Source organism: Fringilla coelebs (assembly GCF_963513975.1).
Source record: "Fringilla coelebs genome assembly, chromosome: 5".
Taxonomy (NCBI): Eukaryota; Metazoa; Chordata; class Aves; order Passeriformes; family Fringillidae; genus Fringilla; species Fringilla coelebs.
The window spans coordinates 57287300-57312221 of NC_140033.1; the positions used below are offsets into that span (position 1 = coordinate 57287300).

At 45.6% G+C, this 24922-nt stretch overlaps 1 protein-coding gene across 10 annotated transcripts in view; it reads left to right on the top strand.

Annotated features, from left to right (window-relative positions):
- PPFIBP1 (PPFIA binding protein 1) overlaps positions 1 to 24922 on the top strand; it is a 102045-nt gene that overhangs the window by 17009 nt on the left and 60114 nt on the right. For all 10 annotated transcript variants that reach the window (XM_084205979.1, XM_084205984.1, XM_084205982.1 and 7 more), the window contains exon 2: positions 12186 to 12261. The gene's annotated coding sequence lies outside the window, so the exon portion shown is untranslated. The remainder of the gene's footprint in view (positions 1 to 12185; positions 12262 to 24922) is intronic.

Here is a 24922-nt window from a genome sequence, read left to right on the forward strand (position 1 = left end):
GCAGAGGGGATGACTGGTAAGGGGTTGCAGCAGAGCTCCCTGCTGTCCCATCTGTCCCAGAGCAATCTCACCCCAGTGGAGCTGCCTGCCAGGTGTGCTTGCCTGCAGCACAGCCCTTCTTCCCCCCTGGCCAGGCAGTCTGGAGCAGGAGGGCAGTGGGCCATGGGGAAACCTCTCCTTGCAGCCCAGGTTAAGGGTAGCATCCTCGGGGAGGGCTCTCAGGTGGCCATACAGCCACCTTCCTTCCTTCCTTTTCCCACCCCACCCTGCCCCTTGACATCATCTTGGGGATAATTGCAGCTGTTCAGGGGAGCAGAGAGCTCCAGCTGCTGAATCAGTGGGCGCATGCACGTCTGGATCATTCTCCCTCGGGGTTTGGGACTAGACTGCATCTCCACAACACTGACTATAAAGGATCTGTGACTGACATGAAGGGTCTTGGAAAGCATTAAAAATTGTTTTAGCCCTGCCCTGGCATCTTCTGTCTCTGCTTTCATGACATGCAAGTGTAAACGTCAGAACTTTCTAATCCAGCCTTGGCTTGAGAAAATGGATATTTAGGTGGTGCTCCATTAAGTCAGTGCTATGACTTTGTAAAAAGTGCCCTTCGAATCAAACCTGGTTCCTTTATGCTCAGATAGAGAGTGGCCTGGGTTAGCAGACTCCCCTGCTTATCTGTGTTCAGTGCTCTCTTCCCTCCTTGACTTTACAGTGCTGTTGAGTCATACCTCACTTGGCTCCTGTGGTTTGCCTGGCTGCCATTTGGGAAATCAGCTGCAATCCTCAATCTGCTGCAAATCTGATAGAAAACTTTGTTGTTCAGCTTGAACAAGGAGTTGAGGAGACTTGTAGTGGCTCATTGATCCTTTGAAAACACACTGAAGATGGATTGGGCAAACTTCAGTCTTCAAAACCATATCCCATGCTCTGGTGTGTTTGTTTGCTTTTGTCTGTACTAACAAAGCTCATTTTGAATTCTGTACCAGCATCCATTGTATGGAGGCTCCAGTATTACCTCTGGATTTATTACAGCAAACTTCACAGTGTTGAATTTGCATAAGCTTAACAAGGTTACAATGTACAAGTTTATTAAAAGTAGTAGAGCCTTTGGATAGGAAGTCAAAATCTCTATTATTAATACAGTACAATTAAGTTTCTCAGTACCTAGCTAGTAATTACACAAAATTCATTGTAGTGTTTGGAAACAGAAACATAGAGGTGTGTATAAGGAGGCTTTTGCAAATACCAACTGCCTGAATTGTTCTACTCTTAAAAAAAAAAAATTCTCCATTTTCTCTTAAGTAATACTATGTTTGCTGTTTGGAGTTTGTAACTAGAGCCTATTCCTTTACTTGGCGTGGGTGGTTTTAAACAGCAAAAGCTTTGAGGTTTGTGTGTCATGAGGTGCTGCAATCCAGTCATTCATTTTCTCTTCCGTGGTGAGCGTTTACGGAAATGTTGAGGGCTCGGTGAGGACTTGGACTCATCCAGAAGCAAAATAATCTGTCGTGAACACTCTTGGATTACAGGGAAGGCTGGATACAAATCGGTATTCCTTGTTTTCAGCTAACTTGTAGGGAGTAGTAGCGCAAGACAGTGCACTATTTCAGAACTATTTCAGCAGTGACCTTTTCAGCATCCAGCATATTTATTGTCCAAGAGCTGTTGGAAAAGCTGTAGTGAGATGGGTCTTTAAAGTCTGGATTGCACGCACAGGACTGGAGTCTGACACAGAATAGCAGCTCTGGGTTTAGGATGTCTTTTGTTGCTTTCCCTGAGGGAAGCCTGGAACAGTGAGGTGAAGAGATGTGCTGGAGCCCTCGAATGGGTTGGCAGCAGTGCCCTGAACATGAAGCCAGAAGCCAGAGCATGCTGTAGTATGATCACCAGGCAGTAATTCTGGAGCCGCAGCTCTGGGCAGACACACAAGTGCATTGCTCTCCTGTGGCATGTAGTGCTGGTGTCTGTCCTGCTGTCCTGTGCTGTGCTCATTCTGAGCATCAGGTAAACTCTATTTACCCTGCTCTGCCTGGAGAGTTGAATTCTTCAGTGCTGCAGTGATGTTTTGGTTTTTTTTTTAAGAAGGAAGTTAATGGATTTCTTTTGGCAAGCAACTCGAAGTAAACTCAGAGATGTAAAGCTTCCTAAATTACTCATCTTTTCCGCACAAAACTGGGTAAAACATAAGGCTTGTCTCAGACATTTTCTAATGATCAAATGTATCTGGCTTCAGACTGAACATCTGAAAGAAACTTCTGGGAAGGAGAGCCATGGAATAAACAGCAAATGAAATCACTTGACAGCCCTCTTTTGTATTACCAGAGGAGGAGGAGAGTGATTACTTCTTAGCAAATTAGGCTATACAAAAGGACTCTATATAAAGATTATAAGTGCCCTAATGAGTAATAATCAGTGATGAAAGCAGAAAGGGGAAATGCATTATCACCAGCTGCATTGCTGCCATGTCTCTGAGGATTACTGGGGTTTAATGAGGACCTGTGGGAAGCTCTTTCCATAATTCCATCTTGCAGGAGGTGATCTCAGCCTGCAGGTCCCCGGCTTGCATGAAGAGCAGGGGGGAAATTCCTGAATTAAAAAGCAATATGGTGTTGCATGCTGGGAGCCCTGTGCTTGAGATGCTGTCTCTGCAGAAGAGAGGTAGCAGGCATCTCCATGTGGCAAGTTGTGCAGTGCTGGACACACAGCTCAAAAAAGATCTTCCCAATTTGTCCTTCTCTTCTCTGCACTTCATTTCTTGTGTTCTCCTGGTTCATCTAGACCTGGTTCATCTGTAGAGCACTGCGTTGATGTAGTCCTCTCTTAACGCTCGTCTTGACCTGCAGAGCCCCACATGTAGAAGACGGTGCCAGTTCAATGTCTCCTAGACCTTGTCTTTGCTGGGTTAGAGAGATGCTAGGTGCCTAAGGATGGTAAACAAGGAATGTGTGGAGAGTGAAGGTTGTGTTGCAGCTCAGCAGCTAAGGGGTTTCATAGAAATCAAAGTTGTTGCAGTGTTTTTGCGAGTAATGACTTGCCCTGTAGGTAAAGCAGGAGCTGTGCTTTACTACTTAGTCAGATATGGAAGGCTGTTTTCTCCCCTCATAAGTTGATAGGATTCTTAGAGGAAATTTAAGGATAAAAGGAACTGAGACAGAAGTCCAGTCGTTGAGTCAGTCTCTCAGTTGTGTGTGGAGGGGTCTCTAAATGAGACTAAATGACTGTGGACAGTAATGAGGGCGGGTTTGGATTGCAGGAGGTGAGAGATATGGTGGTGACTTGCCCTGAAAAGACCTCTTGGAAAGACCTTCTCCTGTCTCCATTGCTTCCACCATCCCTTCCACGGGACAGCAGTATGTGCTCCTGGGTATGGATCTCCTGGGCTCCACTACCTCTCCTGATGATGGTCCCTGCCCCAGTTTCCCTCTTGGAAAATAATCAGTTTAAGTGATACTGAAGCCTTTTTGCTGTCTCCCAAATTTTACACAGCAGTTAAAAATCTGTTTGGCTGAATTGTTGGATTCTAGGAACATCTGTTTGTAAGATGTTTAATAGAAGCATCCTTGTGTGGGATGTATCCTGCTTCTAATATTAGCTCTTCCCTGTGGGCAAGATAGTTATTAGGTGATTTCTAAATGAAGATCTAACACAACAAATACTTAATGGTGCGCTTGTTTACCCTCAGCATCTTCTAGGTAGTTCTTTCACATCTGACCTTTCATTTTGGAGTCTAAGCAAAGTTCACCTCTTTCCTTAAAGAAACAAACAACTGCTGTTCCACAAAACAAACCAACCAGTTAAGTACGAAATACTTATTTATCCACATTTCATGTGAAATATGAAAGTGGCTCTCACTGAGCTGGTTTCTGCTTGGCTGCTATGGTGGCTGAGGCTTGTTCTTCCACGAGAGTGAAAACTGAGTGGATGAAGTAGGAGAGTTTATTGGACTAAGCTGAGTGGAAAGTTCATAGGTGAAGGTGCTGTTTTCTGGGGTCAGATATACAGTCATAGACTTGTTTGGGTTTGAAGAGGCCTCAAAGATCAACCAGTTTCATTGGTTGAAATTCATTGTGATTTAAGGCTTATTGTTTTTGTGGGGTAACTTTAGTTTTGTGCCCAGGCTCTGCCTTGTTCCCAGGCCCAGTGTTTGGAAGCTCTTTTCCATAAACCTCACCACCTTGCTCCTGACACACTGCAGTGCTTGGCTCAGAGCCCTAGGCTGTGGATGCCAGCGCCTGCTATTAATAAGTGGAGGCAGACTATCCCAACTGGAGAGAGATCCTCTCATCACAGGACACATCTGTGCTTCTAGCAGGACCAGCATTTTCTCCATGCTGCCGTCAGGACTTGTGTTGCTCTTGACCTGGGGTGTTTGCAGGAGCAGTGGAACTGTTGTGGCTGTCTTCCTATCTGGAGGCTGGTTGAAGTGCCCTCTGACAAATGGTGGATGTGGTTTTGCATATTATGACCCTGGAAAGCTTGGGGGGAAGCTGCTACTGTGACTTTTTAATTTGCTGTGTAATTGATATGCACTTGGAGTGGTTGTCTAGAAGTGGAAAATTATTTTGCATCTTGTTTAGCCCCTGAGTCTTGTACTCTGCCTGCATCTTTTCTGTCTCATAAACTGCCTCCTTGCTATTTTCTCTGAGTGAAAAGCTGCTTTTTCTGTTCTTGCAAGACACTGACCTCTTTAAAAAAGGGCAGACTGAAAGCTAGTGAAGTTTTTCCTCTGAGAATAATGCTCTCTAATTGTTAGTGAAATGGTTTTTAACATTGGTGGCAATATCCTTGTTTGTTCCTTAACTAAAGTGCTGTAATAGGTTAGTTATAAAGCAGATTCCTGAATAAAATTAGTGAGTTGGACTAACTATATGTGCCACTGGTGGCTGTGGGACTTGCCCTGAGGTTGCTGATGGAGCAGCTGCTGGGCCAGCCAGAGGAGGGAATTGCTGAGTTCCTGCAGCAGAATCTGAGCCTGTGAGAGGCTGATTTGGATGTGTCTTCTCTACCTGCACAATAATTTCCCCCAAAGGTGTAGGAATGTGACACCTGTTTGGATCTCTTTTCCTTTTGCCAGATGTGGTCAAAACTGACAAGCAAGTTGAAAATTTAATAGGGTGAGGACTGACAAACAACACTACCATATAAGCTTAATTTCCTTAAGAATCCAGGCCAGAAATATGTGCTGAGGGTTTTATTTTGTAATCATGTGCTTTAAAACTGTGTGGAACAAGTGATTAGTAGAAATGGTATTTTCAGGATCATTTGCAGTGCATAGGAAGGCACAACAGCTGAATCCTGTTGTGTGCGTGTGTATAAGCATGTAACCAACTTAAAAGAGCTGAAAGAACCCAAGTGTCTGCATTGAAAGAAAGCAAAATACAGGTATAAAACTTATTTGTGAAGTTGGCAAAATATCTAGTTAAGTTGATCTTTTCTAGGGTTTTAAACTCTAATCCTTTGGCTGCCTCCTCTTGACAGAAGCAAAAGGATGTAATTTTGTTCTTTTTCTTGGGAAGTGCTTTTGGGTTTTGCTTCTTGCAACGCTTCCTCCTCACTTCCCAGCTCTGGAAACAGAGTTGGGCTGTGTGTGCTTCAATAACAAGGTTCTGTAAGCTTGTGGTGTTTTAAGTTCCTTTGAGAAATGTCAAAGTATTTTGCTGTGAATATGAAGGATGCCCAGAACAATTAAGGGTATTTGAAGGGCAGGCATGTTCCTGGTAAGTGTTATGGGGAACCATATGTGAGGGCCTGATGCCTTTTTGTCAAGGAATATTTTGTGCTTATTTTGAGCAGAGTTGGGAAGGAAGACAGAAAGCAGAGTGTGGCAACACCAGTGAGGTTTGGGAGATGAACACCACTGATAGAGCAGTGCCTTTTGCATTTGATGGAGTGTGCAGGGTTGAAGGGGTCAGGGGCATGGAGACTTTTCCTGGCTCTTTTGCGTATGTAGTAGAATAAAACCAAATTGGTGCCTAAGAGAGAAAACACTTTCATAGTCTTTCTGTGTTCATTTAGTGATAGCTGTGCTTCACTGTGGTATCTTGCCCTAAAGAAAAAAGCAGTCTCCTCTAACAGAGCTCTTGCAGCCTCTGCTGCTTTGGGCTGCTGTCTGATTAACAGGATCCACGGCTTTAGTCACCTCAGTGTCAGCAAACGTGATGCAACACTGAGGGGAGAACACTGACAGCACCAGCACTTGGTGCTCTCAGATCTGTCATTCTCTCATATCTGATTCCACAGACTTAGCATCACCCTGCTTCAATAACATGGGTTTTCAGGCATGAGATCTTCAGTTAAATGAATGAAGTAGTCTTCCATGTTTTTCAGACAGTTCTGCATCTTCCAGCAACTAACATCTGCATTTTCACAGATGATGAACTGCATAATCTGTTGCTTTGGCTTTGGCTTGTAGAATTAAAACAAAGCTCTAGCTGACAGAAACTGCATGCAGTGGCACTCCAGTTCAGAGATGGACACAATGATTAATATAAAATTAGTCATAGATTAGTCATATTTTTTCTTTGTGTAAATCATGTCTAGTTTCAGTTAATATCTGATAAGTCAATGATTTGAAAGCTTTTATTTAAACCTTCTGCAGTTTGTTCTTGCTGTTGGTCTTACAAGTACTTCATTGAATGGTCTATCTTGTGTTACTCATCTCTGACTCATGAAATTATTCAGACTATTTTATTATGCTTCCAGAAAGTGTTACTTTGCTGTGGTGGTTGGCTGTGTTGTCTGTGTCCTCCAGTGCTGCTGTGTGGATTCAGTGACTTCTGTGCATGTACATTGTTCAAACGTGCTGTTTTGTGGTAGGAAATGTTGTGTGAGCTATCAGCTGGTTGGGTCACTGGAGTTAATGATGTGGTTAGTTTTGTTCAGTTGTGCCAGACCCCCTGGGTTTGGATCAAAACTTGTTTTTTAAGCTCAAGGCTGGCACTTGTAAAGGCACAAGTTTGGGTTTCAGCTGTGGGTGCAGTAAGACCCAAAAGCAGACTGCCTTGTTACCGTGCATGCTGTGTCATTTTTGTCTGTGTCGAAATGTCTGTGGCCTTCCAGAAACCAAAAATAAAGATAAGGGCTCAAACATCTGTGTTTTCTGTTCTTGTCTAATTTCTCTGAGTGCAGCTAGTGTGTCCCAGCATAAATAAGGTACCTGCTACATAGTCTGCAGGGACTGAAAAATTACTTAAAGGAGAAGTAGACCGTGTTGCTGGGTGATACTTCACATGGACGGATGGTGTATACAGATGTGAGGAAATCATTCAGGCTGCAGTCTTGATTGCTTCCATTCAGATTCAAACCAGCCTTTGCCCAAAGGCCTTTTACAAAAAATCATGCCATTAGTGTAAGACACGCATCAATGGCTTTTTCCATGGAAAACCATTAGCTCTCCAGATCATTCAAACTGCTAGTGTTTCTTGCTTGCTTTGCTTCTTTAGCTTTAAATCCTCCTCCCACCTTTCCAAGGCAAGATAGCTGGACACAAATCAGCTTGCATCACTGACTTCCTTCGAATTGTGTATGTTAATAATTTCTCTTAGTAATTTGGAATCCTGTTGCCCGTGGAAATTTCTTTTTAAAACGTAGGAAGAATGTCATAGTAGCTTTTTAATTGAAACACAAACAGACAGACATGAGGCAAGTGTGTGGGAAGGAGCAGTAATTTGAATTGTGCTGTGACTACCCGGGTCCCATGTTAGAGTAATTTTTTAGCTTTTTGTAGAGAGGTGGGGCTCTTTCAGATCTTGTATCTCAAAGCCCTGCTTTTCTTGATCAGAAATGATTAGGCAAAACAGATCTTTATTTTTATCTTGTAAAGAACAGACATGAATCAGACTATTTGCTTGCAGTGCTCTTGCATTCTTCTGGAAATATTCCTGAAACAAAGCTCCTAGGAGTCACAAAGCAAAGAAATAGTGCTGCACCTTTCTTGTTAAGCTGTGCCCCTAAACACAGTGCAACATGTGATTTTTTTCAGGTCTTTGAGCACAGCGCTGTGTTCCGTTTAAATTCACACAGTGTGTAATTAATTGCACGCAGTTCTGCATCTTGGATTCGAAAAAGAAATGGGTGGCTATTGCAGAAAACATTTGATTGGCAAGGCAAAATATTACTGCTGAACATGTAAGATTGTGGGATTAGGATTTGCATTTTCTTCCTGGTTAAGAAATTAGTCTGGAAAAGAAAAAGAAAACCATATCATGCACCTTTCTTTCCTGGGGATACTGGTGAGGTTCCCCCAGGGTGTTTATACTTGGTGATGTTCTCTCTATGAAAGCAAAAATCCAATTAACTCTCACCTGATTTTCCTAGTCCTGTTCTTGTTAAATGATCATTCCTAACAACTGGCTCTTGGTTATGAGTGTGGTTTTCTGGGAGGTTGTTTTCTTCATACTGGAAGTGAACTTGGATTAAACTCGGTGGAGGGCTTTGCTCTTGCTGTCAAGGCTGGAGAGCCCCCGGCCACCAGTGTGCCCTCAGGTCAGGCTGTGTGTGACATGGGAGCAGCTATTCCTTCTGCTCCTGTTCTTGGATGATAATTGACCCTTCCAGTTAAACCAGAAAAGCCCCACCCTTTCCCAGAAGTCCCAACAAGTCCCAGGTTTCACTCATTGTCCTGAGCTTCAGACTTTCCATGGGGGCTGTCAGCCTTCCTGGCATCCCAGTGCAGGCCATGGGATGAAGCCCCCTGGATCTCCGTGTCCTATGCCCTGTTGAGGCTGGAGAAATGCTGAGATGAACATCACAGCCAGTCCTATAGGAAATACTTCTGTAAGTGGTCATCAGAGGTGAGGGTGTGCAAGAGGGATTTCTTTAGCTTAGGGTTAGAGGGTGTCTGTAGGGTGGTGTTGCGGTTTAACCCCAACCAGCAACTAAACCCCAAAAAGTCACTTACTCACTCCTTTCCTGGTGAGATCAGGGGGAGAACTGGAAGGGTAGAAGTGACAAAGCTTATGGGTTGGGATAAAGAGAGCAAAAGCTGTGCACACAAGCAAAGCAAGGAACAAGGAATTCATTGTCCACTTTCCATGGGCAGGCAGGAGTTCAGCCATTCCCAGAAGAGCAGGTCCCCATCACAGGTTATTCTGGCTTCCTGCTGGGCAGGTTTGCCCCAGCGCAGGCAGCATGGATAGCTCAGTCCTTTGAGGACAGACTGTCCGAGTACCCAAGCCGCTCTTAGCCGCAGGCAACCTTAGCAAGCTTAAGGGATATCAGCTCTTTAGTGATTTATCAGCTTTTTATGATTTCCAGCTCTTTGCTTGCTAAGGTGCCCAGGCTGGCCGGTAGGCAGACGTGAGAGAGGAGAAGACTCATCCTGGCATTCCACAGCAATGGTTTATTTGGGTCTGTGAAGGGTTCCAGTGATGGCTCTTCTAACTAGGATGGGCTAAAACAGCCCATTATATAGGGCAAGAGGGGATCAGAAATTGTCCAGTAGCAGGGGTTAAGGAGAAGTCACCTGTGGGGTTACAGAGAGATAAGCTGGGGTCCGAAAGGAGGAAGAGAGGGGCTTCGGCTTCTTTTGCTATTTCACTATGACTTGGCATTTTAAGCCTCTTCCTTCCATGGGGCCCTGTGCCTTCTACAACAGGTAGCAGTGACTTGAAAAGGCAAATGCCAGCACTCCAAACATCCTCCCCGAGCTTTACATACTGAGCATGATGCCATAAGGTCTGGAGTGTCCCTTTGGTCAGTTGGGGTCAGCAGTCCCAGCTGCACCCCCAGCCCCTCACTGGGATGGGGTGAGAGGCAGAAAAGGCCTTGGCTCTGTTCAAGCCCTGCTCAGCAAGAGCTAAGCCATCTCTGTGTTATCCCCGCTGTTTCCAGCACAAATCCAAAATTTAGCCCATGCTACCCGCCGTGAAGAAAATTAACTCTATCCCAGCCAAAACCAGCATGGGAAGTTCATTAGTCAAAATTAAATTGAGTTTGAGGAAGGAAGGACACGGGGGAATAGGAAATGAAGCCCACTTCCCTAGCAGCCCTGGGAACAACCTCAATCCTTGTGTTGCCAGGGTCTGAGGCACTTTGTTCCCTTTTGAGGAATGCAGGGACAGTTCCCTTCCTCATCAGCCAGCCAGTGGCCGGACAGCTTGCCCGAGGTGTGGGCTGAGTGTGTAGCTCTGACTGTGTTGAGAAGGAAATGACTAAACTTGCTGTCAAACCATGGTAACAAAGAACATCTTTCATTTACCAAAATAGTGGTGGTGGAGAGGCTTGGGAATAGCTGTGGTGCTGCCACCCGTGCTGGGAGTAGCAAGTCAGTCTGCTGAATAGCCCTCGTGGGGAGTGTGCGTCTCCTGCAGTGGTGGTGGGAGATGGACCTGGCAGGAAGCTTGGTTCTGAACAGCTGCTGCGGCTTCCCTGTGCTGCAGAGAACACTGAGGGAGTTGGGGCAGCCCTGGTGACTGCAGCAGGAGGGCCAGGCCAGCTGTGATGGGCAGAGGGGGCCAGTCCCACGCAGCAAAGGTGCAGCTGAGAATTCCACGGCCGCTGTGCTCCACATCTCCTTCCCCCTCCCCAACTGCTGCCTGCGTGTCCTGGCAGCCCAGGCAACAGCAATCCCAAAGGTCCCGTCAATCTGGGAGCCTCAGCTCCAGTCAGATATTTGTAATGAAGGGGAGAAGCTCCATCTAATTATAGGTTTTCCATTTCGGCCCTTCATATTACTTTAGGCAGGCTTAAAATAACACCGTTAACTAACTTCTTTCCCCTGGCTTTGCAGTTTCATACATGACATTCTGCAGTGCCCTTTATAGAAACCTCAAATATTTTTTTTTGCCCCGCCTACCACATTTTGTGTCTTTTTCCATCTGGCAGATGTTTTTTGCCTGTGTTGCACAGGGCTCAGTACATAATTAGTCTGTTGCAATAGCCTGGAGCCCCAGTCCTGTGACGGAGTCTGCTTGCACAGGCTCCTATGTCCTGCTCAGTTCTTTGTCATATTTTTTTTCCCCTGGTGGTTTTGTTCAATCTACTCTAAAAAACTGTTCCGAGAAGTAACGAGCACCCAATCATTTGTGTGCCTTGAGATCATCTATTATAGCTTTTTACTGTTCAGCCATGAAAATGTTTGGGGATTTTTTCCTCCCAGTCATACAAGTGCTGAATTCTCTCTCTTCCAGTTTATAACCTCTGGATGTTTGCAGTTTGTTGCCACAAGTCAACAACTAGTTAGTCAGTGTGCCTTTTCTTTATTCCTACATTTTTGAGCTGATTCTTTGTTTTCTGATCATGTTACTTGCTTGTCTTAAACTCCTGCTCTTGCTCTTGTCATAATTTTTGTTTGGAGAGCAGTGTCAGAGTGTGCCAGTGAAGTGTTTCAGCTGGGGGTACACTGGGGTGTTCCTGGTTGTTTCCATCCTTCATCCTTCTACCAACCATATTTCACTGAGCATTTGTATTGGAGTCACTTTTCCTAAGCCTCTTCTAATGGGAGCTCATGTAACTGCATAGGTTTGGAAGTTTTTAGTTATTAGCCTGAAGTTTTATTCCCCAAACTTCCCTTTTGCATTTCAGATTCAAAGCCTACCCAGAACGTTCTCCTGTAACAGATTCTCCTGTCAGTCTCCTGTCCCATACAAAATAACTCCTGTGCATGGTCTGTAGATGGGAGTAGCCAAGACTAAAACTTCCTGTCAAACCACAGGAACAGAGAACATCTTTGATTTACCAAAATAGTCACAGTAAAGAGACTCAGGAATAGTTGTTGGGAGTTGTGGGTTTGGTTCAGTGCTATGGGCTGCTCTGACTTCCACTGGCTTTACTTCACACCCTCAATTTCAACTGTTCAGCAACACTGGGTGCTTGTTTGGGGTTTGTGTCAGCCACAGTAGTGAGAAGGAAGCCTTGCCAGGTATTATTCACATTTGTTTTGCGCTATATGTGTATGATCAGCTGGGGAGGTCAAGGGCAGGCACAGGCCAACTGTGCAATGTAGAGATACTGAGAAATAATGTTGCTGGGAATTATTTGGAATTAACAAGCTCATTTCCTTTTTGTGCATCAGTTGTCATCCTTTAATCGCTTGGTATTAGCTTTTTTTAAATGCTGTTATGTACATCATCCATAGTGCTTCCTGTATCCTGTGTCACTTGCTAATAAAATTTTACAAGATATCACTGTTAAGTCCTCTCAGGCTTTGAGTGATTAATCAAAATCTCTATTTCTCTTTTTCTCAGGCTTGGATGTTTATATGGATCAGTAGTACTTGCTCAAGAGTGACAGTGGAGATCAACACTAAGTCTGTTCCTCTGAGTGAGTAATCTAAACCCACTGCATTGCTGATGTCTATTATCTACTATCTGCTGCTTTTTTTTTCTTTTTGATATCTTACACAAGAGCTCCTTTGGGCTTTCATTTCAAATATCATTAAAATGATGTTGTATAGGATTTCCAGTAAGAGTTGTAGAAGAATGTCAGTCTACTTCTGCAGATATCCATTGGTTTTGCATCTTTTAAAGGATGGTCTTACTTAACACAGTCTAAGCTGTTGTTTAGTGTCAGAGAAATGTGGAAACTGTTTAATGACAGTAGATTTAGGGTTATCATGTGGACTGTGGCAGAGTAATGAAGTATATTTGGATTATCCAAGAAGCAAAACTGAAATGAGCTATTCTGTGGCATGTGAAAGATTCAAGCAGTGCCAGTGCACCCCAGTTTGGAGGTTCAGCTCCAGCACAAGATCCCCCTGGACATGCTGTGACTGAGTGATGCAGCTGTGCATGTGCAGTGAGTCTGACTCAGCAGGTCTATGGCAATGTGCAGAGAAACTGCCAAGGGCTTTCAGATTACTGGGGCAAGTTTATGAGAAAATGCATTCAGCAAAACAGAGTATGTGTTGTGAGATCCTTTGGAAATGTCCCAGTTCTGTTGGCTTCAAGGAGCAGCATTTTGCATTCGGTCTAGACTGATTTGATCCAAGTATCCTAGTGCATGTCAGAGCTGGCAATCTTGTTTTGGGAATGGTTTTCCCTCATCTACTTTGTTTTGGATATTATGGTATGATTTAGCTTCTTAAATTCCAGCTGGAGAGCTGGGTCAGATTGCTGAGCGAGCACTTGATCCATGCACCCCTCGGCTGGGATGTGCTCATCCCATAACTCCACAGCTGGGCTCCCAGTCCTACAGGATGTGAGGACTGGTGTCTCATTTAAAATACCATTTCCCTTATTTTACTCCCTTACCCTCTCCATAGCCCTTGGAGTGCTTCTTCGTGGCTCTCCAACCCTTCCCACACTAAATCACTGTGCATGAGCTCTCTCTGGGATTCACAGCTGCCCAAGGTCTTGCACCAGACTTGGAAAGAAGTGGATGTTGTTGCTCCTTGTTTGTCAGGAGTCCTAAACTCCACTGCCAAAAGCTTTTATTCCCTGGGTTTTTAATCAGAGGTCTGCTGGTGCTGGAAGTGGTTGTCACCTATTGTCCCCCATCCTGGTCACATTTGTTCAGTTTTATCACCACTTACAGGTTTGGTGGGATTGCACTCCAGCTGGATTTGCATCCATCATGGCTGTAAAAACATGGTTAAAAGTCTGATGCTGGCTAGCAGCCACGTTCTGCTGGATGTGTGTTTGGAGACTTTCAATCTGCTGCCATCACCGTGCAAATGTCTTGCCTTTGCTGGAAATCTTTCCCTCCTTGCTCACCGGATGCTGTGCTGATTCCCCATGCCCAGGAGCAGCAGAAGGCCTGAGACATAAATCTGCCTGGTTTTCCCTGTCTCTGGTGCTGCTGCTCCCTGGGAGGGAGTGTGTGTGTCCGTGTCCATCCAAGACTGTAATAGCAGGTGCTCAGTCCTCCCTTCTCCGTTCCTGTGGCTCCAGGACTGGCAGTTTCTGGCATTTGGAGGAGTCAGACCTGTTGCCCTCAGCAATCAGTCTGAAAAGCCTGATTTCTCCAGCTGCTGCTTGCTTTCCCCATGAAACAGATAAATAAGAGCCTCTCCTAATGAGGTGGCAGGAAATTCCCATGCCTGACTCAGCGCTGACAGAGGCAGGGGTCTGTGTTTGGGGCTGCTGGCTGTTTCTCGCAGATGGAGAGGAGCATGGGCTCCTTTGCTGGGTTACCACAAGTTCAGCACAGATGTCTGACCTCCCCTGTCACCACACAGAATATACCAACAAAGTGTTCAGAGTGGAGTTTCAGTGCCTCTGCCCACAGCCTCTGTTTATCCATAAAAGCATGGATTTCCATCTTCCCTCCTTGGCTAGCTGCATGTTAAACATACTGCTGCCAGTTCAGCCTTGCCCCGCAGTAAGGCCATGTATAATTAATCCAGAAAAGCTAAATAAGGCTTTTAAAATAAGCCTTAGCAGAAACAGCTGCTTCAGTGTGGTGCCATGAAGACACAGAAACCTGGCTAAGTCCATGTAGCCAGAGTCAGCCATACTCCCTGCCGCTCCTGCTCTTTCTTAGCAAAACCCTGCAGGTTTGCAGGTGTGTCTTCACCCTCCTCCACCAGCTCTGAGTTAGGTCTGTGCTCAGTGGCAGCAGATTTTTGGTGTCTAAAGCTGAGACAGAGCACCACATGCAGCACTGAAATGATATCCAGTCCACTCTCTTACAGTGCCTGTGTGCAAGAGGCAAAAATTTGTTGGGTTTTCTGCCCTCAATGTCACATTGAATACAGGAGGGAGAGAAGCACAAGGCTACTTCTATGTATTCCATTTATTGGCACTTGATGGCTTGTCCTGCAGGGCCCAGCCCACACACAGCTTTTCTTGGGCTTTTAATAGTTGTGCTAAACTAAATTGCACTCAAAATAGTAATAATTTCAAGCATTTCCCCAGAGCCTGTGGCTGCTCTGCATGTTTATGGGAGGGGCAGCACTGCTCATGCTTGGGGCAGGGGAGGGTCCCCAGGCAGGCTGTGATGGGATTTTTCTGGTGCCTTTTTCCTCCCCTTCTTCTGAGAGGAAATACTGCTGCTTGCAGAAAAGAAGTGTTTTATTGTGCTTTTGCTCCTCACACTTTGTGATGTGGTTTGAGTAGCCTTAATGTAAGGTAAAGTTTTGCTCCCCCACAGTTCTGTTGCTGGCTCTGTAATACACATGAATCTCTGCAGAGAGAGGGGATGTATGTATCTGTAAACACTGAGCAGCCTGCCCTGTTTGTCCAGCATGTGACCCCTCTGCTGCACACAGCGTTTTCCTGCCTCCCTCCCATCCGGTTCTTCTTATTTTATTGACTTTCCCAGTCCTGGAAATTGCTTTATATTCAGCAAACATCAATTCATCCCTCACAAAGCTTGCAAGCCTGATTTCAGTTCTTCCCTTATTCTTTGAAAAACTCTTTTTGCTCTCTTTAAGACCGAAAATGTACATTTTCCCTGTTTATTTAGACAAGCTTATTTTGTTCTGCAGAAATCTTGTCAAAAGCTAAGTTTCTTTGCTTGCATTTATAATCCTCTGAGGTTTATGTATTGGGAATAATCTTTGTGAGCTGGAAAAAGATTGTCCAATCTGTTTTAAGATGCCCCACTTTTTGAGTATTGCATCTCATTAGGAATACAGTTGCCTGTTTGCATGGCTTTTTTCTTCCTCTGTATAGCTTGGGGGAGAAAATACATCATTTCTTCATCTAGTAATAATGCTTGGCACTTTGCATCTTCAAAGAACTCTGTGGCTACGGATTGAATAATTCCTATAACATTGTGAAGTAGCTTCTCATTATCATTTCCTGTGTTCTACCGATGGGCAAAGTGAACAAGAAGTCAAGTGAGTTTAGGCCATGGAAAGAGAAACAAGGTCAATTTGAGTTCCCACCTTGCTGATTTCAACTAGAGCAAAACAAAGTTTAATTCAGATTGACACAAAGGGAAAATGTAATGATCTTTCCTAGCCTTCTTCACTACTTGCTTAAGTGCATTTTCTGGTGGTGTTTTTTGATGATTTGTTTTGTGTCCCTCAATAAGTTTTCTCACTGACTGATGTGGTTGTCCCTTCTCAGTGATTGGTTGGAGGTGTGTGAGGAATTGTCTGAAGTTTTATAAAGGTGAAGCAGCATGTTAATGGGATTAGGTTTGTGGGGTGTCACTCACTGCTGTCTGGACGATCTCTCTGCTCCTTCCCTCCTCTTTCCTCTCAAACCAGAGGTAGGGGAGACTTTTTCTGTATTATTAGGGAATATTTTTTCCCCATCTTGTTTTCCATCTGAGACTAAGATGGGAAAAGTGAGCTTCAAAATGGGAACTGTGTCAATACATAGAAGCTGATCTTTCTTGTTTCATCTACCACATGCCATGCTAAGATATTTTTTTCCCTCCCAGGGACTGTAGTGGAAGTTGTTGGCTCAGAGTGATGTCTGGAATTATGTCATTTGCAGAAATAATTTCATACAACTGCACTAGGCTATAGGCCTTGATTTACAGCTGCTTAATTCCCAAATGCATTCCATGGCATGTAGAAAAGGTGAGTGCTGTTGGCAGTAAACTCTGGAATTAGGCCCTCTGTTACAGAGGAAGTCGTGGCAACAATTTTGTTGCCTACTTGGTAGAAGTTAGTTAAAACTTCTTTTTTTTCAGGAATTCTGGCTTTTTACAAAGTTGCTTTGGAGCACTGGAGAGTGTTAGGGCAGTTTAGTCCTCTTGGGGAGAATGGATAATCTGCTAGGTGCAGAGGAGCACGGAAATCACAAGGAGAATTCCTTCATCTTCTTAGGAAAATCTTGTGGCTGCTTCTCTGCAGGCTCTCAGAGGTTCCCTGGCTACCTTCTGACTGGCTTCAGAGGGCTTGCTTGATAAACTTTCAGGCAAAAAGCCTTGCTTGGCTTAACACAGCTTTATTCTGGCATGCCATGCTAGTGAAGGTGGTGGAGAAAGCAGCTGTCTCCAGCCATGTGCTGTTTTTGAGGATGCAAAACTTTGCAGAGACTTTTTTAGGGGCTCAAGATTTAGTTCCAAGATTATATTTAGTTTTCTGTTTCTAATGGGTGGGACAGATATCCTGATGCTTTAGATGAGACCTTCAGTGGTGGACAGCAGCACCAAGGTATCACAGCCAGTATTTTTATTTTCTTTTTTATTTTTCTTTGACTTTGTTAAATAGCTGATACCTCATTTGTGCATGCTCCTTCCCAGTGCTGGGCAGAGCTGTCCTGAACCACTCTGTGCTCCCAGGGCTCTGGTTTCATCCTCTGCTTCTCATGACACCCAAATTGCTGATTCCTTATCTGCTGACTTTTTAAGGATCTGAATGTGGCTTTTCATGAATCTGGATGTTTTTCTTTCATTGGGCTTGGGAAGCCCTCAGGGCTGAGTTGAGACCTGGATTTTGCAGCAGTGAGTGCAGAGCAACTGATGAAAGCTTTCATGCCTTGCTTGCAGGATGTGAGTACTTGTGGTGGGGTCTTGGTGTCTCTCCTTTGTCATCTGGTAGCTTCTCTCACTAGATTTTGATTTCAGCTGCTTAGGAAAAATGTCAGCAGCTCAGCATGTGGGGAGCTGCATGTGCATCTGGGGTTTTTCTGTTGTGTTTGTTTTAATTTTGTGTTCTGTAACTTTTTTGAGGTATTGCATCCAAAAGTGGTGAGTGCCTCCAAGAGTGTGCCCAGGGCAAATTGCCCGAATCATGCTGATACCCAAGGAATTTTGTTGAGATCTTTTAGGATCTCTGGGTGTTCCTTAGGTATTTGAAATTAAGAGGAAGGGACCAACTGGCTGGAAGGTGATTGCCCAGGGAGGGTTGGATGGGGCTGCCTTTTTTTTCTCCTCCCCTGGGCCATCAAACCACTGTCAGAAAGCACCAAGGTCTTCAGTGGAAAACCAGCTGTTGTCATTTTTTCAGCTCTCCTCACTGCAAATTGGCGAGCTCCCCATTTCTCCTGTGTTTGAAAGGCTGAGGTGGTGCGGCCCAAGTCTGACAACTGATAACTAGGGAGCCTGGCTGTGTTCTCTGGGGGGATTCCAGCTGTAAGCTGGCCCTCTGAAATGAGCAAGGAAGTGGCTTCCAGGCTGAGGTATCTGGAAAATATCAAGGGGTAGGTGACAAGGTGTGAAAGGCAAGGGTCACTCCCAGCAGTGAGAGCTCTCCAGAAACCTGGCAGTGACAACAGTGGGAGAGGTACAGGATGCAGCTGGAGATGAGCGGGAGCACGAACTCTGTGCCCAGTCTTTTCCCTCTTTCTAAGAGAGGCTCAGACCCACTCTGCATTAAATTGTTGTTTGTCTCAGCCTGCTTATCTGCTGGCCAGCCCACACCCTTGTTCCAGATGTTCTGATCTGAAAACTGGAGATGCACCTGAAATTGTCCTTCCAGGATTTGGAAGCTTTTTTGTTAAAGCTGTCTGTCTGCCAGTGTTTCCAAGGACACATCACACTTTGAAATCATGGTATTAAAATAATTGCTTTTGAAATGAAGGGAGGGTCATGTGCCCTACATCAGAAATTCCTCTTAGTGCTTATTAATCCGGTATATAAATGTCATGGCTTACATCCACAGGGTGTTTATATTGAATTTTTAGCTGCATCAGTATCTCTTGCTCCTCAGAATAAATGCCATATAATCTGGTAATGAGCAATATTCTTAATTTAGAAACCAAAAATAGGACATAGACAAATCTGAGTTACTGGAAGAAAGTAGGAAATAGCCTTACCTCATGAGGGGAGAGGAAATGCAGTTGAATCATCCAGCGTTTAGTGTAATGGTAAGGCCAGAGAATTCTGTCTGTTTCCCTAGGAGGGCACAACAAGTGCCATATTCCAAAGGCCTGATCCTCCTGTGGTACACTTCTGAGGTGTGTAATTGTTGGGAAACACCCTTCTTTCCACACCCCAAGCAGGTCAGTGCCAACCAACTGGAGGTACATTAAGCAGTAGGGAACACCCTGTTTGAGGGAAATGAAGTCGTTCCTCTCTGACCTACAGTGGCAGCACTGGCTGGGACAAGATGAGAATTTGGGAGTGGAATCATCCTTGCTGTGGCAGGTGGGCATCATACAAGATCTCTAATGTCTGGAACACCTTCCAAACCAGTCCAAACAGTCCTACACCTGAAGGAGGTGCTTTTCCTCGTGTCCTTAGCAACTGTTCTTAAGTAACAGCCAGGGAACCAATAGTCATATAAGCATCAGTGGCTAATAAAGTCAGTCGCTGATACACTAAGAATGGTAAAACTGCTGGATGTCCCCGTGGGGTGATGACTCAGTGGCCAGTGCTTGTTTTCTCTACACCATGAGGGGCATAGGCTGTTAACTTTTAGCTCAGTTGCTGTCTGAGTGCAGGGCAGATGGGTGAACTCAGTTCAGTGGAGGCTTTCTGTGACTCATTGCCTTTCCCAGACACAGCCTCTCTCCCACCCTGTGAACTCCCTCAGTGCAACAGAGCAGCACTTGTTTGCCCTGATTCACTGAGTGGTTTTTGGTTTGTGTTCTGTATGCAGTAACAGTGGCTCTGTGTAACTCTAAGTAAATTTTGCCTTGAAATATCTTGGTAAAGAAGTTACCTTTCTTTGTGATGGTGGTGTCACAGTGAACCAGAGTGATGTGGAGCAAGATCCATATTGGAAGTGAACATGTCCTTGTTACAGACTTCGTGTGAGTTTTGGAACTTCAGTGTTTCCTATGGTCCAAAACACACACACACACACACACACACACACACACACACAGAACTGTGCTCTGGTGGTGCCTCTAAGTGGAGAAGGAAGGCAGATTGTCACAACGGTGACTGAGATCTTCGTGAAGATTTGCTCATGTTGTGTTTGTGGCAGAGGCCATGTCTGGCAGATGGTCTGAAGTCCGTTGCGGTGAGGAGAGGGCTGCTATTTATTACTGATAGCACCCACAGATTGCACAAAGCTGTCAGGATCTGTATTTTGAGGTCCTCTTTTGGTCGCTTCGTCAAACAGGAATCCAGTGTTAAGCATGTTCTCAGCAGCATTGACTTCAGTGGCATTGGAAGCATGTTTGACATCAAATGTGGGCATGTGCAAGTTGCTGATCTCAGGCTGGGTGGGTCTTGCTGAAAAGCTCCTGTGCCGACAGAGAGACTGTCGCTATTTCAGGCTGTGGTTCTGCTCGGCTGTCAATCCAATTTAAGGGGACCAGATTATAAACACTGTGAAATGCTGAGCTGGTGCAAAGCTGCTTTGCTGATAAGGAGCTGTTCAAAATATTTGGAAAGTTCAACTCTGCTGCGGGACTGGGCAACCATTCCTGGCTCCACTCCCAGGGCTCAGTGCCAGGGGTGTTTTGGCTGGTTTGCCTGCTTGGCTGGATGCCGAGTGGCCGAGGCTTGACGTGCCCTCGTGTCACTGTGCCTGAGGGACACTGGGGGATGGCAGTAGTAAAGCAGTCATCCTGGTTCTGCCATCTGGGCAGTGAACAGCTGTCTGTTCCTGTGAGGACAGAAAATAGTGTGGTGCATCCCATCGGGTGCTGCAACGTTGCCAGGAGTACCAAAACTGAGCTTACGGCAGCTCGGTGTCCTTGTATCTGTTCCCGGCTCCCAACAGCAGATGAAGCTCTGATAGGTGGGAATGCTGCATCACTGTCTGAGGAAGAGCTTTGTTGACTGTCAGTGTTTCAGCCTCCAAATAGTCTGGCAACAGAGCAAATTGGCAGCTTGCAAGTGCTTGCAGGAGCCTCTTTGTGGATTTGGTTGCATTTTGCTCCAAGACCTCAGCAGAGATTTCCACGGTTCCTCCCTTGCCCTTGTCCTGGCTGTTGCCCTTTCCCACCCTGTCCTTCACAGTGCAGCAAATTGTGATAGTGTTTTATTGCTTCCCTTTAAGATTTTGGGCACTAAGGGAATTTATAGAATCATAGAATGGTTTGGGTTTGAAAGGGCATCAAAGCTCATCCAGTTCCAGCCCCCTGCCATGGGCAGGGACATCTTCTGCTATGCCAGGTTGCTCAGAGCCCTGTCCAACCTGGTTGTGGGTACTTCCAGGGATCATGGGGCAGTCACAGCTTCTCTGGGCAACCTGTGCCAGGGCCTCAGCACCCTCACAGGGAAGAATTTTTTTTATTAATATCTAATCTAAACCTCCTCTCTCAGTGTGAAGCCATACCCCCTTACCTGTCACTCCAGTTCCTAATGAAGACTCCCTCTCCAGCTTCCTTGTAGGCCCCCATCAGATACTGGAAGGCTGCTATGAGATCTGTATGAAACTTTCTCTTATGTTTTTTTGATCAAGGAGTGTGTCATGTATAAACTTAACACCTTTGCATCCTGTGAGTATCTAGAGTAGCTACACTTGAATGTTCCCACTCCTCTGTAGCCTATCTTATAATTTCCCTTAGAGACCTTCTTTGCAGCTGTGCTGCCATTCACAGAATCTCTGCCAGCTGTGTTGCAGTGCTCTGGGCAGGGAATTGGGAGGAGTGATGTGGACAGTCCAGCACGAACGTGGTATTGTGTCCTCCAGATAGTTTCTGCAAGCACTCAGCTGGATCAGATGCCTGATGCCAAGTGGTTCCTGGTGCCTGGGTGCAATGTTAAGGTGTATTTTCCTGTTAGCAGGACACTGTCAGCCAGTGCTTATCCCCCTGTTGCTAAAGGTAGGGGCAGCGCTGCTTTGAGCAACTGAAATAGCTGCCTGTTGAGAGGATGGGAAAGGGAAGCCCAACAACATTGCTACATCAGGAGAAACCAAGAGTGCAGACAGTTCTGACAGCGAGAAACCGTGTAGGTACACAACAAACAGCAGTAATGGGCTGTGTCTGTCTCCTCTAAGGCTTCCCCTATCTGATCAGTTGTCAACATGCGTTAATCTCTGCTGCCACAGAGCATGGAGACAGCCCTGAGGTTTGTGCTGTTAAGGGTGTGTGTTGTGTATAATTCACAGAGTGTTGTGACAGCCCTAGTGAATGCCGTGATCCGCACCAGGATGCACTGGGATATGGCTGTGTTATCTCCTGGGTTATCCAGGAGGAGTTTGGAGCCTTGCTGGCATTACAGCAGGAGAGGGAGAGGGAACGTGTGTGGTCATGTTACCGTCAGTAGACTTTGCATGTTGCTCTTTGGAGCACCAGTTTGTTGGCCTGCAGCCACGCCGGCATCTTGGGATCTTGTCAGATCTTGCAAGCAAAGGAGCACCAGGCTGGGTCACAGTTCTTGGACAAGAAGTTTCCAGGGAACAAGCTGCTGATGCAGAGATACCACTGACGTCCTTGTGGTGCCCTGTGCGTTCTGACATGCATGCTGGGTGTGTTCCTCTTTTTCTGTTGTTACTTGGTATTTTCTGACTTCAGAAGAGTACTACTACAATTCTAGCGTCAGAAAGAAATCAGTTGACTCTTCTCTGCCCCGTACCGTGGCCAGTTGTAAAGGATTTGAAATGAGTGTTTTGAAATCTGCAGAGGGGTATTGCATTGGTCGTTTATGAGATAAAAATTGCTCAGGCACAAGTTGAATATCCACTTGAACTGAGCTTGGCTTTAGCAGCAGTCTGGAGCCATGCTTCAGATTCCTGGATGCTGTTGCTACATGGAGTGCTGTCTTTTTTCCTCACTGGTGCAAAGTTCCCACAAGTGAGAAGTTCCCACTGATAGGAATTTCACCCTAAGTTGAATGTGTGCTCTACCTGGCTAGGCTCACTCCTTAAAATAGCCATGAAGACCAAAGTAACAGGAGTCCCAGCTCAGGTGAGCAACTTTTAACCTAAGGCCTTCAGGGTGACTGGTTTAGCTAAGGTGTTTCTTTTGATGTAATGCCCAGTTTACTTCATCTTCATGTCTGTCTTCAGTCAGGTTAACTCTCTTGAGTTTGGCAGCTGGAATTGGAAAAATAATGGCTGTTTTACAGCATATTATTGGCACACTGCTGTGTACAAGTTAAAAATTGTTGACTAAGATGGAAGTTTCCTGCCTTGGCCCACAGTACTGCAGTACCAGGAGAGCCTCTTGGGCAGGGTTGAGGTTCTGTGTGAGTCCAGAGCAGGTGGTCTCAGCTGCCGGAACCACTGCTGAGTACAGCCTGAGGAGTGCCTGTGGCATGGGAACTCGCCAACAACCATTTGGAATTGTTGCCTCTGGCAGGAAGGAGGATTGTAGCTGTCTGGCCATGGTCTGGCTTCTCAATATTGGTTTCAGGCCTGAAGAAGTCCTCTGCCCCATGATCTGTTGGTTTTCCTCCTTCCCCCTGCGAGCTCCCTGGGCAGCCCAGGAAGCCGGAGCGCTGCCCTCTGGTCACAAGTCGCTGGTCACTCACTGTGAGGCCAGTGCTAAATGTCTCCTCCTCAAGTGCGTGAGCAGATCAGGTTGGCTTCATTACCTGTGTGCTCAAGCAGGCTGCCTTTGGAGACATCCCAGGTACCTTACTCACACCTCTTTCTTCCCTGCCAAGTGCACACTTGTGCTAAATCTCTTCCTTCCACTCCTCATCGATGGTTACGAGTGTGACTGGACATCAGCTCTTGTTTCATCGATACTGAGACTTAGTTTAGAAAAACAGGATGCCATGGAAGTAATTGTCTTGTTCATGTTGCTTTCCTAAGTCTTGATTTTTTAGATCAAATAATGCAACAGGGAATTAAACTCCTACTTTTTGGAAGGTTTTTAATTAGATGAAAATATGGATTAAGCTCTTGCTATCTGTAAAATACTGCACGTCACACTGCTACATCTTGGGCAGCACTCCATTTTCTTTTTAAGGACAATTTAAATAGAATATTAGGGAAGAGGAAAAAAAAAATCCACTCCAAACCAGAGCACAGAAATGGCAATTTAGAATTCTTGACATTTCTCAGAAAGCTGCTTATGATTATCTCCTTAAAATGGGAGATTTCGCCTGCAAGTCAAGTAGAGGAGCAGGAGCTGATATTTCATTAAAATACTAGGAGAGGCCTAAATGCATTTATGATCATTGAGACTTTTGCAGGGAACAGAAACTTAGAACTCCCAAAATCCAACAGCATGACTTAGATACTTCCTCTGCCAGAGATCTCTGCTTGTTACCATGCAGAGATACCTGTTCTGACATTTTTTTCCCTTCTTTTTCTGTGTGTGCTTGTAAAAGCTCCAGTCTAAACTTCTGACACAGGTCTGTGCTGCTCCCTCAGGTCCCCTCCCTGGTCACCAGGGAGAAGAGATCATTAAAGATCATGCATTACTAAATAACATTTCAGTAAAGCAGGGTTTCCAAGGTATTTCAGTACTTCCAAAGCTGTAGTGCATCAGGAGGGAACACAGTGGTGTTAAGGGATGCATCCAGGGCTGCACCCAGGGCAGCAGGGCAGGGGGATTCTGCCCCTCTGCCCCACCCTGCTGAGCCCCCCTGCAGGGCTGCATCCAGCCCTGGGCCCAGCACAGGAAGGACAGGGAGCTGCTGGAGCCAGGCCAGAGCAGGGACACCAAGGGGATCAGGGGGATGGAGCAGCTCTGCTGGGAGGAAAGGCTGAGGGAATTGGGATTGTTCAGCCTGGAGAGGAGAAGGCTTTGGGGTGACCTCATTGTGCCCTTGCAGTGCCTGAAGGGAGCCCACAGGAAAGATGGAGAGAGACTCTTGACAAGGGCCTGGAGTGACAGGACAGGGGGGAATGGCTTCACAATGATAGATGATAGATAGGAGGTTTAGATGGGATATTGCAAAAAAATTCTTCCTGTGAGGGTGGGGGAAGCCCCGGCACAGGGTGTCCAGAGCAGCTGTGGCTGTCCCATCCCTGGCAGTGTCCAAGGCCAAGTTGGATGGGGCTCTGAGCAACCTGGGATAGTGGAAGATGTCCCTTCCCATGGCAGGGGGGTGGAACAAGATGATCTTTGACATCCCTTCCAACCCAAACCATTCTCTGACTCTGTGATAGAAATTAATTTGCAAAAATAACAGAGTTTATCAACAACACCCAAACCTCTCTGAGGTAAACCACCATGGTCTGTGGTTTTGCTGTGTCTTACCAGCAAAATCTTGAATTGGATGAATGCATGTAGGTAAGTGGCAGTTTTGTACTGTAAGGAGGGTGGTAACTGAAGGGGTTTTGTAG